This window comes from Equus przewalskii, chromosome 14 (genome assembly GCF_037783145.1).
Source record: "Equus przewalskii isolate Varuska chromosome 14, EquPr2, whole genome shotgun sequence".
Classification (NCBI taxonomy): Eukaryota; Metazoa; Chordata; class Mammalia; order Perissodactyla; family Equidae; genus Equus; species Equus przewalskii.
Genome location: NC_091844.1, coordinates 69,495,833 through 69,505,365, shown reverse-complemented (window position 1 = coordinate 69,505,365; position 9,533 = coordinate 69,495,833).

The window sequence follows — 9,533 nt, the reverse complement described above, 5'->3', positions numbered from 1 at the left end:
AGGAAGATTAGCCCTGAGCTAACATCTGCCACCAATCCTCCTCTTTTTCCTGAGGAAGACTGGCTCTGAGCTAACATCCATGCCCATCTTCTTCTACTTTATATGTGGGACACCTGCCACAGCGTGGCTTACCAAGCGGTGCCATGTCCGAAGCTGGGATCCAAACCAGTGAACCCTGGGCCGCCGAAGTGGAATGTGCGAACTTAACCGCTGCATCACTGGGCCGGCCCCTATTTCTTCTCGAGACAGTTTTGGGTTTGTGCACTTCTAGGAACTTGTCCATTTCATCTGGGTTATGTAACTTGTTGGCATATAATTGTTCATAGCATTCTCTTATAATCCTTTTCATTTCTGTAAAATCGGTAGTAATGACCCCATTTTCCTTTCTTTCTTCATTTTAAATTTTTTTCATGATTGGCACCTGAGCTAACATCTATTGCCAGCCTTCTTTTTTTTCCTTCCTTCTTCTCCCCAAAGTTGTGTATTCTAGTTGTAGGTCCATCTGGGTGTGCTATGTGACGCTGCCTCAGCACAGTCTGATGAGCGGTGCCACGTCCCTGCCCAGGATCCAAACTGGTGAAACCCTGGGCTGCCTACACAGAGCGTGCGAACTTAACCACTAGGCCACAGGGCTGGCCCCCTGACTTTCCTTTCTGATTTTAGTAATTTGAGTCTTCTCTTTTTGCCCTGGTCAATCTAGCTAAGGATTTGTCAGTTTTGTTGATCTTTTCAAAGAACCAACATTTCTTTGTGTGTCTGAGGAAGATTGGCCCTGAGCTAACATCTGTTGCCAATCTTCCTCTTTTTGCTTGAGGAAGATTGTTGTTGAGCTAACGTCTGTGCTAATCTTCCTCTATTTCATGTGGGATGCTGCCACAGCATGGCTTGATGAGCGGTGCTAGGTCGGTGCCTGTGATCCGAACCTGTCAACCCTGTGCCACCGAAGCAGAGCATGTAAACTTAACTACTGTGCCACTGGACCAGCCCCCAAAGAAACCAACATTTTGTTTCATTGATTTTCTCTATTCTCTGTTTTGTTTATCTTAATTTTTTTTATTTCCTTCCTTCTGCTAGCTTTGGGTCTAGTTTGCCCTTCTTTTTCTAGCTCCTTAGGTATAAAGTTAGGTTATTGACTTGAGATCTTTCTTCTTTTTAAATACAAGCATGTACGTGAATTCCCCTCTTAGCACTGCTTTCACTGTATCACACGAGTTTTGGGATGTTGTATTTTTGTTTCATTTGTCTCAAGATATTTCCTGATTTTTCTTGTGATTTATTCTTTGATCCATTGATTGCTTAAGAGTATGTTGTTCACAACAAAGGAGCCAAGAATATACAATGGAGAAAGGACAGTCCCTTCAATAAATGGTGCTGGGAAAACTGGACAGCCACATGCAAAAGAATGAAATTGGGGCTGGCCCTGTGGCCTAGTGATTAAGTGCAGCATGCTCCACTTCAGCAGCCCGGATTTGGTTCCTGGATGCAGACCTATACCACTCGTTGGCAGCCATGCTGTGGTGGTCACCCACATACAAAATAGAGGAAGATTGGCACAAATGTTAGCTCAGGGCAAATCTTCCTCAAGAAAAAAAAGAAGAAATAAATAAGTGGGACTACATCATACTAAAAAGCTTCTGCATAGCATAGGAAACCATCAACAAAATGAAAAGGCAGCCTACTGAATGGGAGAAAATATTTACAAATCATATATCTGATGAAGTGTTAATATCCAAAATACATAAACTCATATGACTCAATAGCAAAAAACCCACACAATCCAATTAAAAAATAGACAGAAGATCTGAATAGACATTTTTCCAAAGAAGCCATACAGGATGGCCAACAGGTACATGAAAGATGCTCAGCATCACTAATCATCAGGGAAATGCAAATCAAAACCAAAGTGAGATATCACCTCACACCTGTTAGAATGGCTGTTATCAAAAAGACTAGAAATCACAAGTGCTGGCAAGGATGTAGAGAAGAGGGAATCGTTGTGCACTGTTGGTGGGATTGTAAATTGTTGCAGCCACTGTGGAAAACAGTATGAAGGTTCCTCAAAAGATAAAAAATAGAACAACCGTATGATCCAGCAATTCCACTTCTGGGTATTTATCTGAAGGAAATGAAAATACTAGCTCGAAAAGATGTATTCGCCCCCGTGTTCATTGCAGCATTATTTACAATAGCCAAGATATGGAAATAACCTAAGTGTCCATTGATGGATAAACGAATAAAGAAAATGTGATACACACACACAGAGAGGAATATTATTCAGCCATAAAAAAGAAGGAAATCCTGCCATTTGTAACAACATGGATGGACCTTGAGGGTATTATGCTAAGTGAAATAAGTCAGACAGAGAAAGACAAATACTGCTTGGTCTCACTTATATGTGGAATGTAAAAACTGTATTGCATATTTGAAAGTTGCTAAGAGAGTAGACCTTAAAAGTTCTCATCACAAGAAAAAAATTTTTTTGTAACTATGTGTGGCGTTGGATGTTAACTAGACTTATTGTGGTGATCATTTTGCAATGTCTACAAATAATGAATCATTATGTTGTACGTCTGAAACGGGAGCCTAGAAATAAACCCTCCCGTGTATGGTCAAGAATCCAACTTACCAAGAAGGCATTCCTACCAGCTGCTCAGTTACCATGAAGGGACTGGCTGGGAACTCTCTCACAAGTTCTGGAAACTTCTTGGCTTGATTGCAGCAGAAGTCCAGGGCTCTCAGTTGTTGATTTCCATCCCTGCTGCCTGGTTGGTCGTAGGAAAGCTAGCGCAAAGAGCAGCAAAGCAGTGGTCAGGGTAAATTTGTGGTTTAGGATCAGTCAGCTTGCCTGATTATAACAATATCAGCCATGGTGTGCTCTTTGTGCTGGGAATAATTCTATTGCCCAAGGAAATGGGGATCTCTCCTTTTCTTGTCCTGGTTCAGATGGTATGTGAGTACGTTAACCCCTAGGATCTGTTGTCATCTTCAAAATGTCACCTCTTAAACCTGAAGAAGGAAGCTAACAGTCTTTCAGAAACATGAATTTTGTCCAGGCTCTATCTACTGCCGAGCTTGGTAGAGCAGAAGTTCTTAATTTTAATGAAGTCCAACTTATCAATTTTTTCTTTCATGGATCATACTTTTGGTGTTGTATCTAAAAACTCTTCACTCCACCCAAGGTCACTTAGGTTTTCTCCTATTTATCTTCTATAAGTTTTATAGTTTTGTATTTTAGATTTAGGTCTATGGTCCATTTTGACGATAATTTTTTGGTCAAATTGGACTTAATTTTTGTGAAGGGTGTGAGGTCTGGGTCTAGATTTACTTATTTATTTTTTGCATGTGGATGTCTTGTTGTCCCGACACCATTTGTGGAAAAGACTATTCTGTCTTTCACCACTGAATTGCCTTTGCTCCGTTGCCAAAGATCAGCTGACTGTATTTGTGTGTGTCTATTTCTGGGCCCTCTATTCTCTTCCATTGGTTTATTTGTCTTATTGCTCGGATTGGAATTTCAGCGGAATTATTGGACAATGTGTCTCAGCAGACAAAGGCAAAGCTGTCAGATGCTTAGCTAATTCATTGACTTGATTTGCACAAAAGATGTTGGACAATTTCTACAGCTTTGCTTCCTCGTTTGCTGTCACTTGGGTCCAGATGATACCAAGTCCTTCTGAAATGTTCATTCAGGCAAGTGTGGCTCTGAATGGTATGCAAGACAGCTAGCACAATATCTCTCTTTTGGACAACAATTTGAATGAAGTCATTTTTAAAGGATTCTAAAACTTGTTATGTTGTGAAACTAAACACACACCATTTAAACGCAGGAGATGAAAAGCATAATGAAGCTTCAGTTCAAGAATGTCTTAGCGATTGTGAAGCTTAATTAGAAGAAATTTTACAAAATAAAAAGTAGGGAATAATGAAAACAATAAAACATATTGATTATTTATTACTTTTTCTTAAGTTTAAAGTACTATTTAGAGTCAAAACTTTTTATTTGTTTTGGATAAACATGCATGATTTTTGTGAAAATAAAGCAAATCCATTAAAAAAACCCAATTTGTAAGAGGCATAGTTTGATTTACTGTATTCAGCACTATTGACCAAAAGTTAAAATTCTAGCTTCCTGAAATAAATATTTTATGAGTTATTTATTTTTAGGAAGGAGCATTTCAGGAACAATCTATAGATAAGGATTGGGTTTCAATTCTTCTTTATCCCTATAACGCTCTCTTTTTTTATGCCAGAAAAAAATCTTCTTGAATAGACTCATTTCTACTTTTTCTTGCATAATGAACTAAGGTGGGTAAATCACAAAGATCAATCAAATTCTGGTTCCTTCCTACTTTGCAGGATTCTAAGACATTTTATAATTCACATCACAGAAATAAGAAAGAAGGTCTTAAATGAACTGCTCCTCATTGTAGGGCACTTAAGAAAAGGAAACAGACAAATGCTATACCCGGACTTTAATGAGGGTTGAAAGGCAACAAAATGAGCTCATTTTTTTAAATGTCCTTATGAATGTCCCAGCCCTTTATGAGAACATATGATGACAATATCCATGTGGCGCTCCAAACTTCAGCAGTAAGAAGGGCTTCCAGACTGTCCTTTGGTCTATCCAGTCTGCCAGCAGAGAGGGCAGTGACTGTCGTGTTCCATCCACAGAGATAGGCAGAAACGAGACAGAATTGTGGACACGGTTCCCTCAGATGACAACGCAATCTCTTAGTTGTTTTCAACTACGACAGGCATCTCTCCCCGGGACTCGACAGGTGGTGCTGCCCAGAGCACAGTCCACAAATCACCCAAAGGAAGTGGCAGTCCTGGAAGAGGTGGCTGACTCCAGGCCTGGCCAGCAAAGTGCAGAATGGGCCTGGAATAGCCTACTGTTCCAGAAAGTAAGGAAAATTCTGAAGAATTATGGGACCATGCAGTCGGGACACAGGAACTAGCTGAAAGGTGTTCCTGTTGGTCAAATACAGGACAGTTTGAGCATCAAAATAAATAAAGAATTTGAAAGAATTCATGAATTGATAATAAACAAGGGGAAGGGGAGGGCAAGCTCCTCTTTACAGTAGAATGCCAACTAATACGTGTGTGTGGAATGATGGAGTTAGAAAATCACCATTTCACAACCATCACGGTGATAACTGACTCAGGCAGGAATCAGCAATGGATGCGATCATTGGATGCAAGTGTGCTGGGGAGCAGGCTGTGTCCCCAGTCACAAACATCTTCCCACCGATTCTTTATTAATCACAAAGGGAAAAAGGGTGCCTTTACGGTGAGGACACCTGGTAGATGCCAACTTAACCAAGTGATCCAACTTAACATCACAAAAAATGGGACAAGCTGACATCGCATGTCCCCTGATGTGATGTGCTGAATATTCCTGACAGTGATGCATCAGCCCGAACCGGTCATTCTACAGAACAAGTGGTCTGCACTCTTCAAAAACGTCAATTTCTTAAAAGATGAAAAAAGGCTGACGAACTGTTCTAGATTAGAGACATGACAACTAAATACAATGCATGATCCTAGATTAAATCTTGGGAAAAGATTTTATAAAGGACAATATTGGGATAATAAAAAATTGAATATAGGGGCCAGCCCGGTGGCACAGCGGTTAAGTGTGCATGTTCTGCTTCTCGGTGGCCCGGAGTTCGCCGGTTCAGATCCCGGGTGCGGACACGGCACCGCTTGGTAAAAGCCATGCTGTGGTAGACATCCCACATATAAAGTAGAGGAAGATGGGCACGGATGTTAGCTCAGGGCCAGTCTTCCTCAGCAAAAAGAGGAGGATTGGCAGCAGATGTTAGCTCAGGGCTAATCTTCCTCAAAAAAAAAGAATATAGACTGAATATTATCTATCAATATTAAGTCTCCTGAAGTTAATAATTGAACTCTGGCTGCATGGCAATGTCCTAGTTCTCAGGAAACACACACTGAATGAGTGTTTACGGGCAAAGGGGCATGATGTCTGGAGCTTACTTTCAAATGGTTCAGAGAAAAAAGAATAATATGTATCATATTATGAATCTAGGTGAAGGACATGTGGGAGTTTGTTTTAATATCCTTGCAACTTTTCTAGAGGTTTAGCTTTTTTCAAAAGAAAAAGTTTAATTGAAAGATAAAATCGGGACACTTCTGCTTCTGGTGATGGTTGAATGAGATGCCACCAGAGCAACTCCCCAGAGGAAGAAAGATAAACTCCGGCCTTGATGCAAAGAAGCAGATAAATGAAGCCCCTGAGGGTGAGCCACAGATACAGATACAAGTGAGACTAAGTCTGTAAAGGCCGAAATGAAAAGTTGTCAGCCCAGAATTCTATAGCCAGTGAAAGTATTTTTCAAGAATAAAGGTAAAATAGACATTCTTTTTTTAAAAAAAAAACATTGTCACCTGAGCTACCAACTGTTGCCAATCTTCTCCCCCCTCCCGCCTTTTTCTCCTCAAATCCCTCCAGTACATAGTTGTATATTCTTAGTTGTGGGTCCTTCTAGTTGTGGCATGTGGGATGCCGCCTCAGCATGGCCTGATGAGCAGTGCCGTGTCTGCATCCAGGATCCGAACCAGCCAAACCTGGGCCGCCGAAGCAGAGCGTGCGAACTTAACCACTCGGCCACGGGCCGGCCCCAAAATAGACGTTCTGAGATAAAAGAAAAGACAGAATTCATTGCCAGCAGATTTGCACTACAATAAATGCTAGTAGTCCTACAGGCTGCAGGGTTATAAGACCAGATAGAAACTTGAATCCTCAGAGAGGAACAGAGTATCAGGAATGGTAAATATATGGGTAAATGTAAAGGTCTCTTTTTTTCCTCTTCATTTCATTATGACATATATGACTCTTTGAAGGAATAAGGACAACGTTGTCTTGCTTGGTTAATAAAATACATATAGATGTAATACATAGAGCACTATAGTCTATTGGAGAGGGGATAAATGGATCTGTATGTTACATGTTTCCTACATTTAATATGAAGCGGTACAACGTTAACTCTACCCAGACTGTGAAAATTTAGGAATGAATAACGTACTCCCTAGAGCAACCACCGAAAAAATAGTAAGTAAATAAAAAATAAAATAGTGGAACACAGTGTAGCTAAAAAGCTGATAGAAAAAATAAAATAGATTTCTTTACAAAGAAAAAGGAAGCAGGAAAGGAAGAACCAGAGGAACGAAAAACGGAAGAGATGAAGAGAAAACAACAAAATAGTAGGCGTATAAAGGAACTTCCTCAACCTGCTAAAGGTCATCTACGAAAAACCTACAACTGACGTCACACTCAATGGTGAAAGACCAAAGACGCTCCTTCTAAGACAGCGACAAGGCAAGGATGTCACTTTCACCTCTTATTCAACATTTCCCCCCTTTTTTTCTCCCCAAATCTCCCCAGCACATAGTTGTATATTGTAGTTGTGGGTCCTTCTAGTGGTGGCACATGGGACACCACTTCAGCATGGCTTGATGAGTGGTGCCATGTCCACACCCAGGATTCGAACCAGCGAAACCCTGGGCCGCCACAGTGGAGCGTGTGTACTTAACCACTCGGCCACAGGGCCGGCCTCATATTGTGAAAATATTTTTGTTCACTATTTTTTTTCTTAGGACTTCAACTCATATTTACTGTTGCAATATCACTTTTAACAGCTGCATAGTGCTCTGCTGGATGGACGTCCTATAACCATTTCCCTGTTGATTGACACTTGGATTGTTTCTGAAGTTCAATCATCACAAGCAACATTGTTATCAACATCACATAATTAAATCTTTGAGCCAATTCGTCATTATATATTCAGCATAAATTCTTGATTTTGGAGGGGTCAAAGGTGAAGTACATTGTCATAGTTGTTAATGCCGCTCACCAACATTTCCAGCTCTCCTTCCAGACACGTGGTAGGATTGAACTTCCCTGCTTGCTAGGAATCCCATGGCCACATTCCCATTGCACCCTGATCAGTAACGTTCTAGATTGTGGCTCCTCTATCAGCCTGGGTCCAGGAGGGAAGATGTCTCAGGTCAGATCCCCAGGTGACTTGCAGTGAAGATGTAGTGTAAGTGAAAAATAAAACTTTGTTGATTTAAGCCATTGAGATTTTGATGTTTGCAATTCCACCCTAACCTAGCCCATTCTGAAAGATATACACATTTTAAAGGCTCCTGATATATATTATCCAATTGCCCAATAGGGAATAAATAGAAGATATCCTCTATATGGATGCTAAAATATCGCTGGAATAAATAAGAACCATGATGCCGCTTAAGCTGATGTCCACATGCGATTCCATGTAAAACTGATACCTATTTCCACTGCACATCGCAGGCGACGCCCATGGGGATGGTGTGACCACAGCCCTGCTGCTGACCCTGAGAGCATTCGGCTGAGAGACACCTGAGGGCACAGTCACAATTCTGAGTCTGTATAATGTCTGGCTGGAGCTGCTCATTGAGAGAAATAGTTCTATTGTTTAAGTCATATACCCCGTAAGTTGTCTGATCCTTGATATTGCAAAAGACAATCTGAAGAACAGTAACCACAGTTTGAACAAAACGTTGAACTCTATCTCTGGAAATTATTTAGTGATTGTGAGTGAAATGAAAGACAGCTCCAAATAAATCAAGTGGTTATGTATGCTTAATGCAAGTAATAAACCTGAAATAAAGAGGTCGTGAAAGAATTTCTTTTATCAAAGAAACAGGCTGAATGAGGACACAGGGTGGTACTCTCCCTGGCGCCCTATGAGGTATGAGGTGGCAAGCTGGCTGCACCCCGCTGTGGAGTGCCTGCCACCCCCAGGGCCCGACAGGCCTTCACCCCAGAGGGGCCCAGCTTTGCTGGGAGGCCTGGCTGCTCCGTCCCCTGGGCAGCAAAACGCCTGCTTGGACAATGTTCCTAAATCAGAATATTGGGGGCCGGCAGGGCCTCGATACCAAGCCCCATTCCCTCATTTGTAAAGTTTGAACTGGCTTTTAATTATCGAATAAATGCCTCTCCACTGTATATATCTTTGGAAAACATTTAGAAAGCAGGGAAACAAAATCACCTCTTCCATGACCCAGACAAACACTTTTAACATTAGAGCATGTTTCCCTTGATTGTTCCTTTTCTTACGGTTCATTGGGTCATTTGTGAAATGTTATAGCCTGGGGCCGGGTGGTTAAGTTCCCCTGCTCCCCTTCGGAGGCCCGGGGTTTGCCGGTTGGGATCCTGGTGTGGACCTACACACTGCTCATCAAGCCATGCTGTGGTGGCATCCCATCTAGAGGAATTAGAATGACTTACAACTAGGATATACAACTACATACTGGGGCTTTGGGGAGGAAAAAACCCCCAAAACGAGGAAGATTGGCTACAGATGTTAGTTCAGGGCCAATCTTCCTCACCAAAAAAAAGAATTGTGAGTAAAAAATAAACCTTTTTAAAAAAACGTTATAGCCTGACTTTTCTACATAACACCATGAGAATTTTCTCAAATAACTACAATTCTTTTGTAGGGATCATTTCCAATGGGTACATAATATTT